This window comes from Aulostomus chinensis, chromosome 4 (genome assembly GCF_037954235.1).
Source record: "Aulostomus chinensis isolate RoL2024-O1b breed Wild chromosome 4, RoL_Achi_v1.0, whole genome shotgun sequence".
Taxonomy (NCBI): Eukaryota; Metazoa; Chordata; class Actinopteri; order Syngnathiformes; family Aulostomidae; genus Aulostomus; species Aulostomus chinensis.
Genome location: NC_141323.1, coordinates 30659491 through 30685919, shown reverse-complemented (window position 1 = coordinate 30685919; position 26429 = coordinate 30659491). Strand labels below are relative to the sequence as shown.

At 42.8% G+C, this 26429-nt stretch overlaps 2 non-coding genes across 2 annotated transcripts; both read right to left on the bottom strand.

Annotated features, from left to right (window-relative positions):
* Positions 1-3915: 3915 nt before the first annotated feature.
* On the bottom strand, positions 3916-4034 carry LOC147266442 (5S ribosomal RNA). The gene has a single exon (XR_015112836.1). It is a non-coding gene; the product is annotated as a 5S ribosomal RNA (ribosomal RNA).
* A 310-nt stretch (positions 4035-4344) lies between these two features.
* On the bottom strand, positions 4345-4463 carry LOC147266441 (5S ribosomal RNA). The gene has a single exon (XR_015112778.1). It is a non-coding gene; the product is annotated as a 5S ribosomal RNA (ribosomal RNA).
* Positions 4464-26429: the final 21966 nt, after the last annotated feature.

The window sequence follows — 26429 nt, the reverse complement described above, 5'->3', positions numbered from 1 at the left end:
TATGCCGTATGCCTGTGTATTACCAATAATGGTTCCTATTGTAAGTTTAAGCCTGTTTGCCAGTGTTTTGGTCAGTATCTTGTAATCTGTATTGAGTAAACTTATTGGTCTATAGTTTGTTATATCCTGTTTTGAACCTTTATTTTTGTAGATAAGTGAAATTATTCCTGCAGTGAATGTATTGGATGTTCTCTGTTCCCGTTCCATTGAGTGGTACAATGACAGCAACAGGGGAGCTATCTGCTCTTTGAAACAAATATAAAATTCTGCTGTTAAACCATCTACCCCTGGACTTTTGTTTTTATTTAAGCTATCTATTGCCGTCTTTATCTCATTAATAGTAATTTGTGCATCAGACCATTCCTTATCCTCCACTGAAATACTAGTTTGGATATTTGATAACAACTTGTCTACCTCTTCGCTATTGCTATATCCATTATCAAATAATTCTTTATAAAACTCTGTAGTTACTCTTAGTATATTTTCTTGATCGTCATATTCTTTTCCAGTTATATCGTTGATTTTTTCTATTATAGTTTTGTTTTGTTTTTGCTTTTCGAGCCCCAAAAAATATGCGGTGCATTTTTCTCCTTCTACTAAATTTTTAACTCTGCTTCTTATCATTGCACCTCTGCATTTTATTTTTTCTATGTTTCCTTGTTTTGCTTTATATAATTCATAGTTTTCTGTGTTTCTGTTAGGTTCTTTATCAAATAATGCTATTTCATGATTGATTAATTTTCTTAGTCGATTTTCTTCCAGCTCCTCTCTCCACTTTTTCTCTTTACTATAATTTATACTACTTCTTTTAATTCTTTGCTTTAGAATTTCCCACTTTTCTATAAAATTATTTTCTATTTTCATTTCAATTTTTGCATAATCAAGCAGTTTTGTGATTTTTTTAACGTAAGTTGAATCTGCCAGGAGGCTGGAGTTGAAGCACCAGGTACCTCCCCCCCTGAAACCTCCTGCAGCACCCAAGTAACACTCAATTGTTGCGTGATCACTCCATGCGTTATAATTATATTGTATTTTATTGATCTGTTTTGTTGCTTCAGGGGCCGCTAGACATAAATCTATTCTGGCTTGTTTCATTTTTCCCTGCACAACCTGTCTTCTGGAGTACTCTTTCTTGAATGGGTTGTGAATTCTCCATACATCTGTCAAATTGTGAATATTCATTAAATTATATAGCTCAGTTCTGCTTGTGTCATTCTTGTATACATTGTTAATTGATATATCATCCTTAGTTAATGCGATATTGAAATCTCCTATTATTATGGTTCTATGATCTATCCATCTGCTTATACTATTTAGAAACATTTTCCTTTCCTTTTCACAGTTACTGGCATATGTGTTAACAATTCTGTATGTTCTATTGTTTATGCAAACATCTATAATAAGTATTCTACCTTTCTTGTCATGATATATTAACTTGCTATTGGTACTTATAGTCTTTTTTACTAAAATAGCTACGCCACAAGATTTACTTGTGCCGTTGCTAAAAAAGACATCTCCTTCCCACATTTTGCTTGCTGCCACCACGCTATCCCCTTCCCACCTTGTCTCCTGTAAGCAGAGAATGTCACACTTGCTTTTAAGTAAAATGGCGGTCATCCTGCCATAAGTGCGGAGTCCATTGACATTAAGGGAGTGCAGCAGAAACATGGTCAGACCAAAAAAACCTTTAAACAGCCAATTTTCCCTCAAGATTTTTTACCTCTCCCTCCTTCTTTCTTCTGTTTTTTCTTCATCGCAGCATCTTTTATTGAGGTGTGCTTTTTCCGAATATTTTTTATTGTGGCAAAGTCCATTTCCGAGTCACTGTTTGATCTACTCTGAGGAGGGAAGGTGGAGGGCACATTTAAGGTAGGTACCCTGGTGGATGTGGCTGCCGCCGGCTGCAATTCTCTTGGGGTATCCCCCACCTCCATTGATTCCAGGAGTTGAGAAGGCTCCGGCTCCTTTTCGGACCCGTTTCCTCCTCCATCCTTTCCTCTCTGCTGTGGGCCTGAGTCAGTGCTCATGTCATTCAGACTTGAACCAAGCCTTGTGCCTGGGCTCTGCACCACTTTAGGAGGGCTCTGGGTTCTCTGAGGGGCGTAACCCTCACCGGCAGCCTGCTTGGCGGCGCCACTACCCACCTCGTCATCTTCCTCCTCATCCTCCGTTCCTCCCTCACTTAAACCTTCCATCTCACTGTACAGCTCCTCAGATCCAGATTCCACCACAATATCCTCATCACTATAATTACAATTACATTCATCCATTTTGTTCCAACACACCTCACATTTCTGTATCTTATTAGGTTTCCTGTTGCACTCCCTTGCATAATGCCCCTGGACACCACACTTATGGCAGGAGAACTCAGGACAGTCCCTTAGGATGTGCCCCGGCTGGAGGCACATCCTACACACCCTAGCCTGCCTATCATGTATGACCCTGAAATATTCCGGTCCTATTGCTGTGTCAAACCGTGCTGAATAAGGCAGAGATTGGACCTTGTCTGTAAATTTTACTTTGAGAAACCGCGTCCCATCAGCAATTTGCGTACCCGGCCACATCCTCCTCCTTATAGTTGATGCAGCTGAGACTCCCCACCCTTCTAGCTTTTGTAAAATTTCCTCATCTCTGATGTAAGCTGGTAAGCTTAAAAAAGAAACCATGAGTTCATCATGACACAGATCTTTGACATGCACTGTGTTGTCCCCAATTTTGAAACCATCTAGGATTCTCTCTTTCCCTTTGATGTGTGACATGGTAATTTCATATTTCTGCGGCCCTGTCGCCCTACAGGCTATTAAACCTCCACACAGTGCTCTTATGCATCTCATTAATTCGAGAACTGGGACTTCATCCTGCCCAGTTACCTCGACACTGACCGTCAGTTCTCTGTCATACTTGTGGTCACCACCCGCAGATTTCGCCGCTCCATGTCGCTGCTGCAGCTGCCTTTCCCCACCAGACGCCGCATCTCTTTCCGCCGCCAATTCTCTCTCACTCTCCGTCGCCTCTCCAGTAGCTCCTCGCTGCCCAGGTCTTCTCGGAACCACTTCTTCAGCTCTGTTCTTCAGGCCACCAGCTCTCGTTGCCTGTGGACCGGCTCCAGCGCTCCTTCCACACATCTCCTCTGAATCAGCCGCTGCTCGCCGTCTTTCCCCCGCTGTCGCTGCTGAAGCCGCTCTCGCATTTCCCTCCGGCAGTTTTCCTTCCGGCTTCTTCATGTTTCGTTTCTGATTGTTTCTTTTAACAAGCAACCATTTTTCATTTTCTTCACCTGTTTGTGCGTTTATGTCAAGTCCGTTTTCCATGCTCGTAATCTGAAATCCGTTTGCAGAGTTCAAATCCATTTGGTCCGTCCGAAAGTTTTTCATTAGGAAAAAAAAACTCAAATTGACCTCCCCCGATCAGTATAAAAACTGTCGGGGGGAAAAAATGTTCACTCTAAAAACGAACCAAAAAAGCACGGAAAATAAGGAAGAACAATGAAAAAGGCTGAAAAAAACGAAAGAAATGGGAAAAGCGGAGTCCGCGACCTCCGTGTGTCGTGCTGTCAGCGTACCGTCTGATTGGCGCATGCGTGTTCAGAGTGGTATGGCCGTAAGCCCTTGACTCTGACACACACGGGCTCTATATCCATTTCACTCACTTTACAACCTCAGAAAAAAAGTGATGTGCAACAGCCTCAGGGTCTTTTCACACGCCAAATAGGTGTCCTGTCAATAAAAGAAAAGAATGTTGATGTCATCGAGAGAAAAGTACTGCATCTGCCATCTGTCTACTTCAAATTAACCACTGCATGACATTCCATTCCAAAGCTGCGGAGGGCGCTTCAAGAAAAGGTGTGTGAGGGAAGCTCGCTCATGCTGGTCCCCAAAGACTCAAAGCTGCCCTTTCCTCACAAAGAAACAAAAAAGCTTACAGCACCTGGTATTCCCAGGCGGTCTCCCATCCAAGTACTAACCAGGCCCGACCCTGCTTAGCTTCCAAGATCAGACGAGATCGGGCGTGTTCAGAGTGGTATGGCCGTAAGCCCTTGACTCTCACAACCATGGGCTCTATATCCATTTCACTCACTTTACAACCTCAGAAAAAAAGTGATGCGCAACAGCCTCAGGGTCTTTTCACACGCCAAATAGGTGTCCTGTCAATACAACGAAAAGAATGTTAATGTCATCGAGAGAAAAGTACTGCATCTGCCATCTGTCTACTTCAAATTACAAACTGCATGACATTCCATTCCAAAGCTGCGGAGGGCGCTTCAAGAAAAGGTGTGTGAGGGAAGCTCGCTCATGCTGGTCCCCAAAGACTCAAAGCTGCCCTTTCCTCACAAAGAAACAAAAAAGCTTACAGCACCTGGTATTCCCAGGCGGTCTCCCATCCAAGTACTAACCAGGCCCAACCCTGCTTAGCTTCCGAGATCAGACGAGATCGGGCGTGTTCAGAGTGGTATGGCCGTAAGCCCTTGACTCTTACACACATGGGCTCTATATCCATTTCACTCACTTTACAACCTCAGAAAAAAAGTGATGCGCAACAGCCTCATGGTCTTTTCACACGCCAAACAGGTGTCCTGTCAATACAACGAAAAGAATGTTGATGTCATGTAGAGAAAAGTACTGCATCTGCAATCTGTCTACTTCAAATTACACGCTGATTGATATTCAATTTCAATGCTGCGGAAAGGCGCTTCAAGAAAAGGTGTGTGAGGGAAGCTCGCTCATGCTGGTCCCCAAAGACTCAAAGCTGTCCTTTCCTCAAGCTGAAGTTAAAAGAATTGCAAATTGATCCTTCACAGGTACTTGTTCACGGAGATGGATGAAATAAAAATTGAATATATTCTAGTATTATAAAAATACAATGAACAAAATTATTAACAATGAGTAAGAGGATTTTCAAAACAAAACAAACAGTGTCTTTCTTGGTTCTGAGCTTTCGTTCCACTGAAAATTAAAATCTTTTTTAGTTAGATAGTTTAACATAAAATACCCTCAATTCATCCTTAACTCCTCAATTGTAAGGAAAAAACAGTTTCCTCTACAAAAGATAACCCTTTTGTTTTTTTTTTAATATACATCATATTTAATCCCTTTCAGAATCCTTAAGTTACTTTCTAAAACGGTATTCGTTAATTTACAACAACTAAAACTCAATATTTTACCTGTGGGCACACACACATTCATATGAAACACCTTATATTTAATTTTTACCTGTTTCAGGCCTGTTTATTGAAGCTCGTGTGCGGTCGGGGCTTCACAACTGTAATGGCCGCTTCACTCGCAGCTGAGCACACAATAAAAGCAAGTGCATGTGTATGTTAGTCCTCACAAATCCAGGGTTTTATTAGAAGGGGGAGAACGGGAATGGAGGATGACAGTCTGAATGGTAATGGCAATGACGGTGGCAGTCACAATCCAAACACTCACACGCAATGGCGGGACAGCGAAAGTCACGAAGAAGAAAACACAGCAGGACAGGGCACAGCAGAACAGCAGAGCCATCGGATGGAAACCCGTCTCTCTCTCTCCAATGTCCGTCTCCTTCAAGCATATTATCTTAATTTAGCCACAATTATCAAACATTATCTCGTGTCGAATTCGCATTACCTTTACTTTCGCTCCAAAAATATTACAACGCTAAAGCTACGATTTGCAGGCACATTAGCACGGAATGCTATCCCTAGCTAGCACGTCGCTAACCATGTACACATCCAGTCTCTTTTCACTATAACAGTTAGATAAAGCGCAAATACAGGCATAAATATTCACCTCTCGAAGGTCACACAGAAGTTTACATCAGGACCACCAGTCGTCGACCTCCAAAATAAACTTAAATGCTCTCCACACAAATGATGCCTCCCCTATCAGCTCTCTGATCATTGCCTCTGTTTCTCTCCCCATGCGCGCTAACTACTCACCTCATAAACCTGCGCCACTAGTCCCACCCCTTACACAGTATCTTTCCCGTGATTGGCTTTTGCGGTCTTAATACACCCAAAGATCAAACAGGAATGAAATGATTGACAGGTAACAATTGAGGTTACATATAAACACGGCTTCTTCCCCTCTCCTTATTCTCAGATCACTGATCTTTTACAGACTCAGAGAACTTAAAGACCTTTATATGAATTTATTTTTTAACTGTAAATAGTTTTACTTTTTAAATGTTACATATTATATTTATGCTTTTAACCTGCTCACATTATAACCAATTTTAACGATTATGAACTCTATTTATTTTTGAACTTTTTAACACATCTTTTTATGCTTTTTATGCGATGTAATTGATTTGATTTTTGTACAGGGCTACATGTTGTATGATAACAAGAGTGTATATTGTTTACAATGTGTTACAGTCAATGGGTGGCACGGTGGTACCGTGGTTAACAGTGTCGCCTCAAAGCAAGTTCAAGTCCTGGCTCGAGCACAGGTTCTTTCTGTGTGGTGTGTGCATGTTCTCCCCGTGCCTGCGTGGGTATTCTGTCTGCAATGGACTGGCTACCTGTCCAGGGTGAAACCTGCCTCTCACCTGAAAGCCACTGGGAAAGGCTCCAGCCTCCCCCTGCAACCCTTAACAGAAATAAGCTGGGATGCATGGAAGTATAGAAAGCGGATACAATGAAGCGCATACAAATTTTTCGAATGCATGAAAAAGTCTCACCTTTTGTTTTTTTCATATTGGTTAGTTTGGAAGCATGGAATTTCTGACAAAGCCTAAGTTTGTATTGTTTATTCACTGATTTTTCTGACAATTTACAAACAAAGCTTTCAAAACTGAGAGGACAAGCAGTGGTGTTTAAGATCAACACCCAACATGGGGCTTGAACCAACAACCCTGAGACTAAGAGTCTCACGCTCGACTGACTGAGCTAATCAGGTTACGTCAGTGTAAGTCCCATAGCATGAAGTGGTCAGAGTGAGAGAGTCACAGTCCTGTGAGTGATCACCCACCCATCTATCCATCCGTCCATCCATCCATCCATCCATCCATTTTTTCCGCTTATCCTGTTAAGGGTCACTGGGTGGGGCTGGAGCCTATCCCAGAGTGGACATTACCTTGGACAGGTCAGTGGTCCATCGCAGTCCACCGCAGCCAACAAATATTGACAGACAACCATTCACACTCACAGCCATACCTACGGTCAATTTAGAGTTGCATTTCCATTTGCATGTCTTTGGACTGTGGAAGGAAGCTGGAGTACCTGGAGAGAACCAGCACAGGGAAAACATGCAGACACTCTCAGGATTTATTCCAATGAAGCGCCTAAAAAAGGAGTGTTGGAACTCACTCAGATGAATGAGACATTATAAGCCATCAAATATATACATGTAGATGTAGTGTTGGAGATCCAAGAAAACAGGGAGAAAAGAGAAGAGAAGAAGAAGAAGAAAAAAAAAAACAGCTTCTTTGACCAGATAACATAGTTGTCTATTTCAATGTTTGAGGTCTGAAAAAATAACTGATTAACTGTAAAATGTGATGGACAGGCAAGTACTTACTAGGATCAGGGCAGCTGGAAAATAGGCTCCTGCATCTGTAGGCAATATCAGAGACAAAGAAAAATCAATACAAATGAGCAGGCACTTGAACGATGCTAAAGCCACTCTTTTTTAAACAAATACAACCACAGCTTCTGCTCTATGGCCTTAACTACACTGTAATCATGCCATCAGACAGACTCATGCCAGAGCAGTAGCCTAGCACAAGATGGAGGAACGTAATTGCATGTAAACACAGTCAGTGTGCACTCATCTTAATATGAACCGACTTAACTGTTGTGTGACACGTATATTGTGTGTACTGTAAAATGGTTCAGACTATCAGAAAGCTTCATGAATTCACAGGCAAAATACAGATGTCGCACACATTAATTTGTGGAGGCTCGAGATGTAAAAAGTAAAGTCAACTCTCTGTGTTTTTTGAATTAATTTGCAAGCATTTTCAACATTTTGGCTAGCTGCTAAATCTGGCTAGCATGATGTGCACCGAGTGTAATTATCAATGCAAATGTGGCAGGATGAGACGTCCCATCCTAGCAGTGAGACTGGTTGGTGATGCCTGACTTGGCTTGTACCATCATTAGCCAACCAGTGTGTGGCGCTGCTCTATAAATACGGGCAGCATCTACCTGGTCCATCTCTTGCTCTTGGGGTCCGGGGTCCTCCCACTTCCTGGTCACCTCGCTTCCGCCTCTGATCGCCTCACGTCTGCCTTCTCGCCACCGTCTGTGCTGGTATGTAGCAGTAGCTCCCTGTAGCTCGTGTTGCATGCTGATCATGCACGTTTTTCATATTCACGTGTTAAATTGTAGGCGTCCGGCTTTTGGGACACGGTCCCTTAATCGCCGCTAGTGGGGAAACACCCCCCCCCCCCCATCTGACGTGCAGAGGCTGTTTGCCACAGCATACTAGCTGTGAAACCCTTTGCTCTGCATGCGTGCGATCTACACCTGATTGGCACAGCTGGTGAGCCGTGACACTGAGGAAGAACTAGCTGCTGCTTTGCTACCGGGCGCTGTCTTGCCAGACTATCCTGCTTTGCTAGATGCTCCTGCTTTGCTCTGGCTGCTGTTTGCTACAGACTACCCTGCTTTGCTCTGGCTGCTGTTTGCTACAGACTACCCTGCTTTGCTCTGGCTGCTGTTTTGCTACAGACTACCCTGCTTTGTTACAGGCTCCTGCTCTATTAGCCCGCTCTGCTACTAGCCTGTTCTGCGACCTACTGGCCATCTACACATGTTTTGCTTGTTTGTTTGTTCACTGTTTACTGTGTTCACTGGAGTGCTTTGCTTCTGTGTTAATGAATTGGAATCCGCTGTGTGTTGAACTGGAGGTTGTTTCAGTAATTCACCTTGTTTAACCAGGGTCTGCCAGATCCTGATGTCCACCGTGTGGCGCCACTGAACTGTCCTTCATGGTGCTCTGAAGGTTTGGATCTGCATTGTTTCCCATTCCTCCGCTTGGGCTTCAGGGTGCAGCAAGCTGCTGGACGGCTATCCGTTAGCTCCCTGGTCTAGCAATGGAGAAATGAACTCGTTTCTGGTTATTTTGGGTTGTATTATTTTTCCTTGCTAATTTGTGTTTAATAATTAAATCTTGTTTCTCAAATTAATTTGTAAATTGTGGTTTTGAGTTTGGTTCTGTTTTTTTTTTTTTTTTTTTTTTTTTTGTTTAGTTTTGGTGTTAAATTCTTGTCATTTCGTTTCAGGTACTGGAAGCTCACGGTCCTGGCGTCGCTTTGCCTCTTGTGTGCTGTGCACCCCTGTTTTGCTTTAATCATGTGTTTTTAAATGTGATGTCCCAATTGATCAGGGTGTCTGTTGCCTTGGGATCCCTCCCCCCCACTGGTAAGCTCCAGACTTGTTTAGATTTATTCTTGTTCTCTTTTTAATCTGCTGGTCTGTTTACAATAAAATATTTTTGTCATGGAACCACGTCTCCTGCCAATTAGTAAATGAACCTGTGAGCGCTTTTTGGTCGGTACGTTAACTATTTCCTTGGGCAAAATTCCCAAGGTGGCGTTGTCCGGCTTTGGTCACTATTATATTTTAATAAGTGCACCCCCCACTCGTGTGTCGCCACACAAACTGGAAACTTCACTTAGCCTCCACTGGCCTACAGACTTTGCGCCAGTGTCTACAATAAATGCAATCGCTACTCACCAAATGACTGTGATTGAGATGGATGACGAAAACCAAGGCTCTGGCCTCACGTGCAGCTCAGGAGATTCTCCTTGCGTCCATAAGGCAAAGATACTGCATGATACTATTTTATTTACAGTGAAGTACTGTATTTTAGCATTACAGCATAGTTCTGTTAAACAGTCATGGGGTGTAATTTAACAGATTCCTATTAGAATTAACGGCAAAGTACTGTATTTTTATAAACAGGGTGATACTGTTGAAATCTTGTAGTAGATTTACAGCAGTTGCTTGCAGTGTACAAGTCCCACCGCTTTCATAAAATTCATCACTGGATTCAGGACGACCCCTGCTACTCGGCTGCGGTGGGCGGGAGGAGGCTCAGGCCCAAACAACGCTGACTGCAGCTTTAATTTAATCCTATGTTTATGTAATACTCTGATAAATATCAGTGATATTTATTTCATGATTTTCATAGGAATAAGTTAAGAATAAAATGCCAGTTCATGGTTAAGCTAAAATTTACATAAATTAGTATTATGAAGAAGATATTAAAATGTAAATAAAATTTGTTTAAAATTAGTAACATTCAAAAAAACATAATTTCATGGGGTGTGAATGTCCTTCAAAAATGTTAAAGTAATTCTCTTACGTTAGGTTACGTGCGTGAGTTCATGACCTTTAGTGTTTACACTTCCGGGAGAAACGCGCGCGAGGAAGGAGTATCGTGTTAATGGCGTAATGTTATCGGAGTTTGGAGACTGTGTGTCGTCGGAGAGGAGTTTTTATCGGTAACGGACTGTGAACTGTAATTGACCGACGTGATCGGAGTGCGTGAGTCGGATTCTCCGCCACCGATTGTGTTTTGTTGAGCACCAGGCAAGTCCAGTTACAGAAGCTAGCGGGAGCTAGGCTAACGCTGTCCACGCTGAAGGGAGACGCCGCTGCAAGGACGGGACAGGAGCTTCGGATAGTCGCCTCGGGAGAGAGTCGTTAACGGAGGACGCGTCACTGCTGCCGACGGAGTCGGAGGACGGGTCGTGGTTGCCGACGGAGCCGGAGGATGTGCCGCTGCTGCCGAGTCACGGAGGTCTGTTGCTGCGGGCTGCTGCGAGCGGGACGGTCGCTGCCACAACGACCGAGGGATTCATCGGCTGCGGTCCGGTATTGTTGACGTCACCGACACACGGGGGGATCTGGGAAAGGTTTCCATCATGAGCTCCAACTAAAGCGGGCCAACGAAAGTAAACAGACTGCACTCGAAATAAAATTAGACAGTTGAAAGAGACAAGCAATATACCCCGGGGTTCTTCTTTTTTATTTTCTATGGTCTTGTTTATTCAAGGTTTGAATGTGTTTTTCTGCAAGCCTTTAATACATTTTCTAAACTGAAATCTTGTGTTGGTTTCATTGAATTTGTGTGTTGTTACTGAAGCTTTACAGCAGAGTTTAAAGGTCAAGTGTACTCCCCATAGCCTCCATTTGAATATTTAAGAGTGAGAATCATACATTGCCCTAGATTGATATTAATTATTCCAGATGGGACTTTTACCATACAAGATATTTGAAATGAGTTAAAGTGTTCCCTGTAAGCCTAAGGTGGGTTTTAATATTGGAGCCGGTGGTAAAAGGGTTACATTTAGAAATCTAAACCCCTGCTACCATGAGCACACATGGAAATAAAGACTCAACTGACCGCTCGGTCTACTTCAGCTAGCACACTGAACAATACTGTTGTTTACTTGCTAGCTGATAAGTGAGCAGCTGATGTTTGCAATAACATTGAAATAAACTAAAAATAGAGTCAGTAGCTCAAATCCTATCACCACCAAAGGAGCCACGTCTTTAACACTTCAATCTCATAGCGACTCCTCAGGATTTCTTCTTCTCTCCATTGCATTTTGTAGGAGGCTCCTGCTGGTCCACACTGCCTTCCCCCTAACAGATTCAGCTACTGAGACTAAAGTTCGTTAGTGAGCTCAATGCATTAAAGTGACGTAATATTTGTTGAAAACTAAATAGGCGTGAAGCTGTAACCTCACAAGAACACTTGAAGTCTAGATTTCAGCTGCATGTGAAGAAATCAGCATAAAATCCTTGTGTTGGTGTTTAAACCTGGACTACCAGAACCAGGCTAAGAGGTGTTTGTCTGTTAGCTGTGAAGCAAACTGAAACATGAAGGCTTTGAGGGTTTGTTCTCAACACAAAGAAAGATTCAATGCTCAAACTGCCAACTCTGTAAAAAAAAAAAAAAAAAAAAAATTTTTTTTTTACAAATTTCAGTTTATTTCTTCATGAAGATCTTAATGAGGCAATCAGCACCAGAGCACTAAAGTTAAAATTAGTAACACCGTCACTAACGATGGATTTATTTGACCCAATGTAGTTTTCCTGATCAAATATAGTTTTCATCAAAATATAGTGTTTTTTTTATAATTAATTTCCCAATATGCAACGTCACATAAATGAAAAAATGGAGGACCCTATAAAATGACCTGACGTCAGTGTTCAAGGGTGAAGTCATTTTTGGAATGAAGAAGAGTTCATCCAGCTTTTTTTGCCTCGTGTCTCTGAACCAGCTCATTTGTTGTGTCCACGCAGAGAGAGAGAGGATAAATGTGATCGTGGAGAAGTCCTTTTGTTCTTCAACTGGTTCAACTTGATGGTGAGTCTCCTTTTATCAAGAATTACTGAATGCTTGTTATTCATGGCATTGTTAACACTTTATAAACCCTTCATTCAGAGCTGTAAAGAACCTTTAACCTCATATCCCAGACATCAAAGTGGGCCACTAACTGGTGAGATGAAGCTATGCTATGCTGCTACATTCTGAAGAGGTAAAGTAGCAGGTTCTGAGAGTGATGGCTAACCTGGATGTGTTCATCTCCTACTTTAATATCAGCGTCCCAACTTGGAGCTCTGACCACCTCCAGCTTTTTGTTCCTGTTTCTGCTTCAGTCAACAGGGAACTCAAACCTGCAATAGAATCATCAACAACAATGGAATAGAAAACAGAGGAAGACAAAATATCATAAACTTACAAAGCTGAGAAATGTTCATGAAGAATAAATGCACACATTATGATTGAGGCCAGAAAGTAAAACTCCACACCAAATGTATTTTGACATGTAGGGATAATGAACTTGAATGTGTTGAAATAGCAGATGAATGAATCCACTATCACACAACAAGATGATGACCCACTATCACAAGATGGCGTCACAGATCCTGATGCTCTGTGCAGGAAACACCGAGCAAAACATGACTAAAACGCTCCTGTTGTTCCCTCCATGAAAAACTGTGGCACTGATGAGAAGAAGGATCCAAGCGTCCTCTGAGGATCCATCGCCGCACCATTCGGTAGAAGGATGATCGGGTCGGCACCAGGAGAAACCCTTGTGTCTCTGATGCAGGGAAGATGGAGCACTGAAGAGGCCACATTGTGGCATCCTAAAGAGGACATTTGGTGGAGCCTGAGACAGCAAACATCATGCCGCCCTTCATCAGAAGAACCACAGCACTTCAGTCACGTGACTGAAGTCATCCATTCATGTCAGTGATGTCACTTGGCAGGACTGTCATTGCCGTCTCATTCTAGAAAAGAATCCAGACTCCACATGTGGCTCCCATGATAACTGATGGACCTCTGGTTGGAGGCTGGACGATGATGTCTGGTGGGGTTAAGATTGTGGGGGCTGTTTCAGTTCTAGTGCTGAAGGCTTTCGCCATGACAGTCAGACTCTCATCTGTCCTTCATGTTCCCTCAAATGTGCTGTGTGGACCTCACACACTGAATTTAGCCTGAAAACTCTTCATGAAAAGCAGGAGACTCAGAGTCTCTGTGGCTCAATCGGTCAGCGCGCTCGGCTGTTAACAGAGAGGCTGGTGGTTCGAGCCCACCCAGGGACGATGAACAGGCTCTACTGGTGCTTAGGACTCTGTTGATCAGCTGCTGAGTTGCTACTTGATGTCCACATTGGTCTGTTTCATCCTGAGTAGTTTGATCATAACAGAGTCGTTGCATCAATGATCTGAATGTGGACGGACAGATTGACCCTCCACAGCAGACGCATGTGACAGATCTCTTGATGAGACACTTTGTAGTAAAGCCAGATTCTGCCAGTCCGACTGACATATTTCAATCACACATGTTCAGAGATGGTTTGTTTTCCTGAATACATTTATTATTTTCTGATCACCTTGTGGATTTTTCATCATTCTCCTCATTACCATACTTTAGGTTGCAGTATGTACACCTTAGTTAGTCTTGGGTTTCAGAAATCATACAGCATACAAATAATAGCAGATTGAAACACATTTATTTAAAAGAATTTAAGGAAAAGAATTTATACAAATAATAGCAGGTTGAAACACATTTATTTAAAAGAATTTAACATGGTTACACACACACACACACACACACACACACACACACACACACACATTCTGTCTTTGGTATAAAATGGTCTGTCACGTTCTCTCACATTGCACAACAACAAAACAAACAAAGACGGCCATGTCCAGTGTGGTCCTGGATATGACGACTGGACTGCAGGGTCCCAGTATCACTGTGACAATTCTTTTACCAGCTATGACCTTGGACAAGAACTTCTCAGGAGGAAACTTATCATGGTGGCACAGTGAAGAAAACTAGACCTGAGCTGCCTGCTGAAATCTTGCAGGTGAAGGACAGAGCTCCACCTCTTTGACAGACACCACCACTGTTGGCTCATGTTGTCAGTTTTTGACACACACGCATCTAAACACACACACACACACATGCATGTTCTTGCACACAGACTTTTCCTCTGTTTTTGTTTTTTACTGGTTTTGAACCAGTAGTTGGTTTCTGTTGGTTTGATTTGCTTGACTGGTTGTTGTTTGTTTGACCTTGCAAATCAAAATTTTGGGTTCTGGCTTGTTCTGCTTTTCATTTTGAGTTTGTATTAAAGTTCTGTTGCTGAAAAAAAGACTTTTTTCCCTTTTTCTTGAAGTAAATATGAGAATTGAAACTGATGTATAACACCATGGATGTTACAAAAGTTAATAACATTAAAATAAAGAACTAAAAGACTGTTCTAACACCCCTCAGTAATGGTGAGGAAACACAACAACCTTTTGTTTATTTATATTATTTACTTGAGGTTCACTTTATCATTTTTTAACTGAAATCGAGGGTTTACTGACTAAAAAAGGTCCAGAGGCCCACAACAAAATATTCCAATCAATATTTCCATGATAAGGAAGCCTAACAAGGAAACCAAGAGATGGGAAACAACTTGGATGATAGAAAATTGTTTTCAGTTTATTTTACAGCTGATTGAAGACGTGGGTCAAAACTGACCGTTAACATAAGAGATGGGAACATGAGTTGATCCACATGATCCACTGAAGCGCCATTTTACCCTGCCACTGTGGCCACTGAGGTCACCATCATGAGCTGGAGTTGGGAATCTTGAACTGAACCTGGTATCACAGTGACACCTACTGCTGCTAAATGGAACAGCAACATTGAACCCAAGTACAGGATTGGAGGGAGACTGATGGTCGCTGTTTGGGTTTTTGAAGAACAAGGAGGGCGTTGGTTCAAGCTGGATTCTCAGAGACTATTTCCCCAACCTCTACATTGGCATCTACACTGTCATCCAGTCACATGACTGAAGTCATCCATTCATGTGATTGAAGTCATCCAGTCATGTGACTGAAGTCATCCATTTATGTCAGTGATGTCACTTGGCAGGACTGTCATTGCCTCCACATTCTAGAAAAGAACCCAGACTCCACATTTCCTCCTATCTATTATTGTGTCCCACCCTCCTGGTTCTTACTCTGAATTCTCAGAGTTTATATCCAGTTCAGTTCTCAAAACAGATGAAGTCATGAGTGTTGATAAATTTCCTTTTCTCCACTGATTATATGTCAGGGTTTGTGTGGGGGGGTGGAGCCTATCCCAGCAGCCTTCTGACAAGAGGCGGGGTTCACCCTGGATGAGTCACCAGTCCATCACAGGGCCAACACTCATAGACAGACAACCATTCACACTCACAGCCACACCTACAGTCAATTTAGAGTATCAATCAGCCTCGTCCTCTCTTGATGTCTTTGGACTGTGGGAGGAAGCTGGAGTACCAGAGAGAACCCACACAGACACAGGGAGAACATGCAGACTCCACAGCTGGGGCTCAAATCTGGAACCTTCTTGCTGTGAGGCAACAGTGCTGACCACTGCACCATTGTGTCCCCTGAAAATGCCACCAGAGCGTTTGGATTGTCTATAAAATCAAGTACACATGAACATTAAGAGGTTTTCACAGGGCTGGTGGTGCAATGGATAGCATGACTGACTACTGTCAGAAGATTCTAGGTTCAACTCCTGGCTCGCTCACTTAAAATTTTATACTCAGAAGCTTTCACACCTGAAGTGTGAACCATTGATAAAAGTCCCTGAAATCCTCCAAGGTTTCCTCCTTGTCTGCTGTAAACATGAACACATGCATGGATCCTGCTACCTCTCACATGTTAAGCTGGCACTTGACAGTGACAGCAGGAGAACAAAAAATCCCAGTGTGTCATCAACATTTCCTGGAAACTAAATGATAGAAGCTGTTGAATTTCTGTATCAGAACAAGGAGAAAGGAGCCCCAATGAAAGAGTGATGATTCTTTATTTTGATTTTGTTCTTCACTCCTACACAAGAGAGTGAAAGTGTCGGCTGGCTGGGAGCAACTGCCTGCTTCAGAATGGGACGAGCCTCAGGACTTTCCAGTGAGAGCTGCAAAGCTTTCACTTTATCAATGGAATCACTGGGAAAAGAAACTCATCCTGTCAGATGAAGGCCAAAGAGTTTTGCTTCAACTGTGTTGAGGGAGGGTTTGTTCAGATGATTCTAGAAGAATAAATCAAATGATCATCATTTAACATTCAGAAGAAGTGAATGCAGAGTTTTATTGATGGTTTCAGGAATCAGCCTCTGGGTTCGTGGTGCTCCAATCTTCAGACAACTGAAAGTGATGAAACCACCTGTGTTGAGTTGTCTTCCATCATGGAAAACTAAAAGGAAAAACTCACACAATTAAACATTCATTGGTTAACAGTTAGCTGAGCTACCAGTGGTCAAACCTGCAGCTGAGGGAACAAACAAGAGCAGGCTAACATTTGTATTTTAATTTGATGTATGCAAAGAATCAGAAAGGCAGTTACAATGACATCATCAACACAAAACCTTGTGTTCACAAAGATGAAGTGAACAATTTCCACAATCAATCCCAAATTTAAGGCCTGAAGTTAGAAAATAATATTAGCTAGCTAGCTAACGTTAACTCGAAAATGTTAGCAAGCTGGATATTAAGCACCATCAAATAGTTCAAACAAGGTCAACAGCTGTTATAATGATGGTCACATGATTTAAAAGATTAAAAACAACTCTCTGTATCAATGTAAGATAGAGTTACATAAATGAATAGAACATTACTCACTGACTGAAAATTGAAAAAGCACCAGACTTTGGTCCAGAGCTTGGTTCTAACGTTACTTGACAGCACTTTTTAGGGCCTGAGCCAGAAGGAACTTCTGGCAAAGACTCCATCATTTTTTCCACTTTTTTTTCTTCTTGCAATCAACACTGCCCAGAGTTCATCTGCAGGAAATAAGACTCACACATTTGATGAAGTTTGGTCAGACGGTGCAGACACACTTGACACCCAGAGAGGTGAGCAGGTTTTGGACCAAGTTGAAGCTTGTGAAGTATTTGAGACAGAAAATGACAGAAAGCTGTGGCTGTGTTCTGGTTCTGCATGTTTCAGATTTATTGCCCTCCCAGTAATGTCTTATTTCCAGCTCTGCTCTCCCTCAACTACTGTTTCGTGTCATATTTATTTTGCTGACTACTTCATTGACATGTGGTCAAAATGTCTTGTGTTTCCTGAAATTAACTGAGTGCTGCTCAGTAAAGTAGACATGACTTGAGATTCTATTCCTGCTTGGTCCATTTCAACATTCTTATCCTTCCTAGCATTGGAGATAGAGTATCAGTCAGGGCTATACTTGATTAGTACTGCATATAGTACACATCAGTCACTGCCATTACACAGTGGAATGGAAGTTGAAATACTGTTTACCAGCAAGCTGAAAACTGTTGTGATATTTGACAATTCTATTGTTTCTGAATGAAAATCATGTGAAGGAGAATCATTGAGACATCCTAAAAATGGCTGAGGTCTGCTGAGCTGCAGCAGGTCTGAGCTGCTTTTGATGCCCAGATGATGAGAAGGCAGTGAATGTTGGGTTTGGTGGAGCTGAAAAAATGCTGCAGGTGTTGAGAGGTCTGCTGGTGTCCAGGACTTCCTCTCCAGGTCTGAGGGCTTCTCCCTGCATTTCCCACAAACACCACAACAGTCCTGGAACCCCTGCAGATGGTGGAGGACCATGATGACCCGATGCACCATCAGGGCATCAAAAACCAGTCCTGATGATCAAAAAGGTCCCTCCACTCATCCAGGGTCAACTCTAGAGGAAGCTTCTGGAACAGATGAGCAAACACTCTCAACTAGAAATCATGATTTAAACACAATGTTGATTTTTACAATTTCCTTCAATGTTTTAAAAACCATCAAAGTGGAAAGAAGCCCAGATGGTCCAAACCTACAATTCTACAGTTCTACAATTTCATTTAGCAGACGCTTTAGTCCAAAGTGACGTACAACACAAGTAAGAATTTAGACTTAATTAAGGAAAAGTCCACAGGAAGCACAAAAGTGCTTCAGTTGTGATTTGGTCACAGCTACCGCCATCTAGTGGCAGAAGAAGTGTCGCCCCCCCCTCCCTTTTTTTTTTTCTTTTTTTTGACAGATACAACATCACACAACACAGTTAGTGCTACATAATCACTAAGTGCTGGGTCTTGGACCCTCTGCTTATTCTACCCCACAGGACAAAGAGGAGAAGAGTCAGGTTAAGTGCCTCAGTGCTCTCTGAACAATTGAGTCTTCAATTGTCTCTTAAAAGTAGAAAGGGCTCGGTAGTTCGTTCCACCATTTGGGAACAACAGAAGAGAAGAGTCTGGCTAGGGATGGCAGTGTTGAGCAGGCGTCAGTCTGACAACGATGTCATATTAGTTTGTTATCACTTGACGAGACCCAAAAGTAGGCTCCAGGTATCAGTTTCTTCTCAATGCTAATGTCTGCTAGCTTAGTCTGCTACTTTGATGGCTCTGACTACAAAAAGGTCCAGACCCCTGGATATGGTGGTTCCTCCCTAAATGTAGATTCTGTCAGCTCATCTTTAGAAATCAACTCACCATGAACACAAGTAGATTTCAATGGACTGCAAATGTGTCTCATTTAATGGTAAACATGTCAAATATAAATTCCATCACCTGAGGAGGTCTGCTGCTGGAATTAAGCTCCAGATATTCACAAGATATTTTATATCTTAAAATAAAGCATTTTTATATTTGATTTATTGTTCATTAGCCTGCTTCATGTGGTGTGATTTTATGTGTCCTATATTAAATAGAACTTTGTAAACGATCGTCCCTGAGGATGTTGAATGATGTCAAAAAAGGGTTCTCTCAGCTCTCCTTTCCTCTAAATAGAGGAGTCTCTGCTGAGGTCGTTCCCTGTCAGAGTCCTGACGTCTATTCAGATGCACCGAGAGACTCAGGCAAACAGAAGACAAGGGCAAGTGAAGTAACCTGAAAATGAGAGGGGAGGTTCGACATCAAACTAAAACAGGAAGAACAGGACACAAATGGGATATCAAAATAAGAGAGACCATGAGACATGCCCCCCCAGTTCCTGCTGCTTCCAACTCTTTATATCGAGCCCCTCGTACAGTGGTTGAGAGAGACCACAAATATTAAAGGTGTCTACATAAATGGAGAAGAACACAAGGTGGCGCTGGACGCTGATGATGTTTGAACATATTGAAGTGAGCCCCCTAACACAGGACCTGAATTAATAAAACTCTTTGAAACACTGGGAAGCTCTGCTGGATATAAATTCTCCATTCTAAAACACAGGTTCTGACCTTTAATCACTCACCTCCAGAACACATGGAGGAAAACCTCCACCTGGATTGGGGCCAGAACTCCTTGAAGATGATAGAAGAAGATGGAACTCCATTTCCTTTCTGAGTCTGAGTCACAGGATTGATAGAGTAAAAACAAATGTCCTACCACAAGATCGCTTTCTAGTTCCAGGACCAACTGGAGAAATTGCCTTCAAAACCGTTTCTGAATTGAACAAAATGCTTTCCAGATTTATCTTGCAGGGGAAGAAACCCAGGCTCAAATTTAAACCACGACATGAATGAGCCCCAGTTCCTGCTGTACTGGCCCATCAAAATCTGGAAAAATGTTTCCATAAAGTCCAAATCTCAATGAATAATTTGGAATGTTAACAGGAGAATATCACTACAAGTCATTTAATGATGTGCTTTTAATCCTGGGTTCAAGCCTCATGAAATGAACCCTAGATTTAAATCCTGGATTCAAAGAGAGTAACAACTTTCTACTCACTTGTGGAAAATGGAAATGTAAAAGATTTGAAACCCTGAGAAGAGAATATCACTGAGAAAGTCTGACTTTTTAGAATCCTCTTAGGTGAGCAATTATTTTTGAACACGACATCAGAAATGAAACAGACTTTAATGATCCAATGCTGAAAATATTTTTGGCTGCCCATCAAGAAACAAGAAAAACCTCATATCGTATGTTGTTTTCCGTTTGACCTGATTCTTGGTTGTCAACTAACTGCTCATTGGCTTTCTTGATGGAACAACAAAAGCAAAAGTTGAAGACTTTGAATATCCAGACCTCTGGCGTGATTCTCAGCTGTCATTTAAATTTCACATGAACTCAGTGTCCAAGCAAATATCTGGTGGGCTAAAATTACTTTTGTCGCTCTGTTGACTTTTTCCACAAGAAGTCTGGAAAAGTATTATGACACAGTTCATGTTCCCAATATTGGACTACGGTGGTGGTTTCTATGGGAACACTGGTGACGGCCCCAGGCCTGGGTCCCATTCAGCGTTGTGTGTGCAGGGTCCTGTTGGTGGGTGTGTTTGTGTCTTTGCAGGTCTGGAGCAGCCTGGTCATCAGGCTGACTGGGAGCACCGGGCCAGTGTTCCCAGTTAGGCCTGTTTAACCCCGCCTTCCCAGACATTTGTCTCCCTTCTGCGCTCAGCCGGCGTGCTGTTGTTGTCCTTTGGTTTTTCCTTGTTTTCCACCAACAACATGCAGCACACACTGACATCACATCACACACTCACCTCCACTGCTGACACTGACTTCCACACCTCACATGGTTGATTATTTACTTTAATAAATGGTGATTTGCTGTTACCAGGTTTTGCTGCACCTCTGAGCCGGTCCTAACACATTCAGACATCAATCTTTGTCCTCTCAATGTCTGATATAATAGTCTTTGTAGATTTGTGCTCAGGTGCTTGGATTGAACCCATCATTATTTAATGTAGGAGTCCCAAAGACAACTCCATTGGTCAGTATTGATTTTCAAATGTGTCTGCTTGAATTTCCCTTCATACTTGAAGCAACTTTCATTTCCTTTCAGCTCACAATGCAACCTAGAGTGTAGAGATCATTTGTTTCTATATCTTCCTAGAATCAGCAAAGAAACTGGTCATCGCACATTCATATTTTCCTAAAGTCAATTTTATCATTTGGAAACCATCTTGAGGATATTTGGAGAAAGTTCAATCATTCAGCTGCAGTTACAGTGACTTACAACACTGCAAAAAGAAAAAAATCACCCCTCCACAAACACTCTTGTCCAACTTTTGTGCCCAAATTTTCTCCTCATGAGGCACCAAATCAAGTCAAGTCATTTTTATTTGTATGGAACCAAATCACAACAAAAGTTCTCTCATGACTCTTCACTAGTAGAGCAGGTCCAGCACCAAACTCCTTCAATGAATCTACACCCAACAATTCTCCATCAGCAAGCACATCCTGCAACAGCGGCGATGAAAACCTTCCTTTGAACAAACAGGAATGTCGAGCAGATCCAGGATCAGTGGGGACGGCCTTCTGCTTTGACCAGTTGTATTCAAAGCTCCATCAGATTGGAAAAACCTTTCCTACCTTTCACTTCGGTCTCTCACTTCCTTTCTCATCTTCAAATCATCAAGCATTTTCAAACATCTGAATCAACACCCTCCTTGTTCTTCAAAAACCCAAACAGCGACCATCAGTCTCCCTCCAATCCTGCACTTGGGTTCAATGTTGCTGTTCCATTTTGCAGCAGTAGGTGTCGCTGTGATACCAGGTTCAGTTCAAGAGTCCCAACTCCAGCTCATGTTGGTGACCTCAGTGGCAGGGGAAAATGGCGCTTCAGTGGATCATGTGGATCAACTCATGTCTGTCCTCACTGCTCCACAGGTCTGTCAAATGTTCTGTAAAATAGTTTGAGCCACAGCAGAGATGCTAGATTAGGAGTTGATGGGAGTTGTTGCAGATACCAGTGTCCAAAGTCCAGCTTGAACCCAGTTTGTGCCACTTATTTGTCAAGCTAGCGCAGATTCTTTTCACTGCCAAGCTAAAGTGACTTCTGTCAACAAAGGTAAACATACAAAAGGATATTTCTACTGTCAGTTCAAGATTTTTATAACTCCTTTTTCATAGCTTGAACCTTCCTCTTGTGTTAGCTTTCTGTTCCCATCTCTGATGTTAACAGGTCAGTTTTGACCCACGTCTTCAATCAGCTGTCAAATAAACTAAAAACAATTTTCTATCATCCATGTTGTTTCCCATCTGTTGGTTTCCTTTTTAGGCTTCCTTATCATGGAAATATTGATTTGAATATTTACATGTGGGCCTCCAGACAAACAAACAACAACCAGTCAAGAAAGTCAAACCAACAGAAACCAACTACTGGTTCAAAACCAGTAAAAAACAAAAACAGAGGAAAAGTCTCTGTGTGTAAGAACATGCATGTGTATGTGTGTGTGTTTAGATGCGTGTGTGTCAAAAACTGACAAAATGAGCCAACAGTGGTGGTGTCTGTCAAAGAGGTGGAGCTCTGTCCTTCACCTGCAAGATTTCAGCAGGCAGCTCAGGTCCAGTTTTCTTCACTGTGCCACCATGATAAGTTTCCTCCTGAGAAGTTCTTGTCCAAGGTCATAGCTGGTAAAAGAATTGTCACAGTGATACTGGGACCCTGCAGTCCAGTCGTCATATCCAGGACCACACTGGACATGGCCGTCTTTGTTTGTTTTGTTGTTGTGCAATGTGAGAGAACGTGACAGACCATTTTATACCAAAGACAGGCTGTGTGTGTGTGTGTGTGTGTGTGTGTGTGTGTGTGTGTGTGTGAGTGACCATGTTAAATTCTTTTAAATAAATATGTTTCAACCTACTATTATTTGTATGCTGTATGATTTCTGAAACCCAAGACTAACTAAGGTGTACATACTGCAACCTAAAGTATGGAAATGAGGAGAATGATGAAAAATCCACAAGGTGATCAGAAAATAATAAATGTATTCAGGAAAAAAAAACATCTCTGAACATGTGTGATTGAAATATGTCAGTGGGACTGGCAGAATCTGGCTTTACCACAAAGTGTCTCATCAAGAGATCTGTCACATGCGTCTGCTATGGAGGGTCAATCTGTCCATCCACATTCAGATCAATGATGCAACGACTCTGCTATGATCAAACTACTCAGGATGAAACAGACCAATGTTGACATCAAGTAGCAACTCAGCAGCTGATCAACAGAGTCCTAAGCACCAGTAGAGCCTGTTCATCGTCCCTGGGTGGGCTCGAACCACCAGCCTCTCTGTTAACAGCCGAGCGCGCTGACCGATTGAGCCACAGAGACTCTGAGTCTCCTGCTTTTCATGAAGAGTTTTCAGGCTAAATATCAGAGTGTGAGGTCCACACTGCACATTTGAGGGAACATGAATGACAGATAAGAGTCTGACTGTCATGGTGAAAGCCGTACTCTGGTGCTGGGATGAGGTCATTGAGATGATCTGGGAGCAGTCCTGATGTCAAATGGACAAAATGTGTCAACATGAAATGAAATTGGAAACCTATTTGAAGCCTTATTTTGTGTTTGATGGACATTTTTTAAATCTCTAATGACTTGTTTTAACTGAACCTACTGGATCCTGTGGTGCCTGATGAGGAGACAACTTGGGTACGAAGTTGAAGAGGAGGGTTTTTGGAGGGGAGGTGATTTTTTTTCCAGTGTTGTAAATCAAAATAACTACAGCGACATGATAGAATTTTCTCAAAATGTCCTGACTAAGATGGATTCCAAACCAAATCAGCTGTCACAAGGGAAAGTCTCCATGTAAACACACACACACACACACACCAACTGAACTTCCCAGGGACAGCCCTTGAAAGAAAACCTTTTATGCATGGACCTAAAGTAGGAGCAGATGTTGTCTCCTCTGGAACAGGAGTTTAACGTTTTTCGCAGGACTCGAACCTGCGCAGGGAGACCCCAATGGATTTCTAGTCCACCACCTTAACCACTCGGCCACAACAACTACACTCCCATGAACATGAGTAGAGGATTGATATTCAACAATTTATCTTCATTGAAGCACAGTAGATTTTTTTAATCTTCTCATAAACACAAACTATTTGTGTGTGTGTGTGTGTGTGTGTGTGTGTGTGTGTGTGTGTGTGTGTATGTTGTTTACCAGCAAGCTGAAAACTGTTGTGATATTTGACAATTCTATTGTTTCTGAATGAAAATCATGTGAAGGAGAATCATGGAGACATCCTAAAAATGGCTGAGGTCTGCTGAGCTGCAGCAGGTCTGAGCTGCTTTTGATGCTCAGATGATGAGGAGGCAGTGAATGTTGGGTTTGGTGGAGCTGAAAAAATGCTGCAGGTGTTGAGAGGTCTACTGGAGTGTAGGACTTCCTCTCCAGGTCTCAGCTTCTCCCTGCAGTTCCCACAAACACCACAACAGTCCTGGAACCCCTGCAGATGGTGGAGGACCATGATGACCCCGATGCACCATCAGGGCATCAAAAAGCAGTCCTGATGATCAAAAAGGTCCCTCCACTCATTCAGGGTCAACTCGAGAAGAAGCTTCTGGAACAGATGAGCAAACACACTCAAATAGAAATCATGATTTAAACACAATGTTGATTTTTACATTTTCCTTCAATGTTTTAAAAACCATTAAAGTGGACAGAAGCCCAGATGGTCCAAACCTGTTTCCTGTCTCCTGCCATTGTGGAGAGCCTCTGTTCTGTCCTGCTGCTGTCCAGTTGTCTCTACTGAGCTCCTCTGCTGGTTCCACCTTGAAGAGTGTCTGAGCTAAAACTGAACCTTGGGAAACTTCAACCTTTGATCTCAGAGTTTTGTGTTTGATCTTAGAAATCTGTCTTTGATCTCACCTGAGACAAAGACACGGAAGCTCTGATGTGGGCCTCTGGACCTTTTTTTCATCAGTAAACCCTCGATTTCAATTAAAAAAATGGTAAAATGAACCTCAAGAAAATCATAGAAATAAACAAAAGGTTGTTGTGTTTTCTGACCATTACTGAGGGGTGTTAGAACACATCTCTGACATGGATTGGTTTGATTTATTATTCATTTTAATACTATTTATTTATTTATTTATTTATTTATTTTTTACCTGTCCTGTTCAGTAGCTGAGGCAAGCAGCATCAGTGTTCCTGGTGCATTGTTGTACTGAAGCAGTTTTATTCTGCATAGGAGGAATATGATAAACTCCTCCTATCACCATTTATGTTTAATTTTATAAGGAATGGTATTGGTTCACTGATGAAGCTACCGGACTGAGGCTCAGGAGTGGACAGGAAGAGAGAACAGGGACAGGACAGTGAAGACAAGGAGGAGGGGGGAGACAAAAAAAACAACAGCAATAGCAGAAAACAACAACAACAACAACAAAAACACAAAAACAAACAAAGAAAAAAACAAACAAAAAAGCAAATAAACAAACAAAGAAAAAGTAACAACAACAAAAGAAAGGAAAAAAAAAAAACAATGGTTGCAGAATTTCTGGTGCAGGCTTACCATTTGGTTTAATATAATTTTAAGATAAATGTCTGAGTGTGTGTTTATGGGTCAGTTTTGCGCTCCATGCGTGTATGTGTGTATACGCGTGTGTATGTGTCTGTGTGTGTGCTACGGTTTGTCTTGGATGCTGTGCGTAGCTGGCTGTAGCTGATGTGGGGGGCCAGGACATCGCACCCCCAGTCCAGGATGGCAGGTAGGTCAGGACCAGGTCACCAGAGCACCCCGAAACCTCCAGGACACGGGGAGCCCCAGGCCACCCCTCCCCCAGGAAAAAGCCACAGGCCCAACCCATGCCAGGACCCATAGGAAAGCATAGGAGCAGCAACCCCCACCCAGAAGTAACCCACAGAGAGACGGGGCAGAGATGACCCCGGTCCTGCCGGGCACTCCCCCCCCCCCCCCCACAGCATGAGCAGAGCCCAGGGGCACAGGGCCCCTCCGACCCAAGACCCGACCAGAGCCCCCCAAGGGGTCCGCCAGCGGCGAGGCCGACACTCACCCACACCCCACACCCAGGCGGGGCAGCCACAGCCCACCACAACGACCAGGCCCACCGCCCCCGAACAGAGTTACCCCCCCCCCCCAACCCTCGATCCCCATCCCCTCTACTCATCCCCTGTTCTCCCCCTCCCCCCAGAGCAGGAGGGCTTCAGGCTATAGGGCACCACCAGCCAGCCAGCCGGGACCCCCCACTCCCCGGAGAGGCCCAGCCCACCCGCCGGGGTGAGTCAAAGGCACGCACGCCCAGGACCGCCA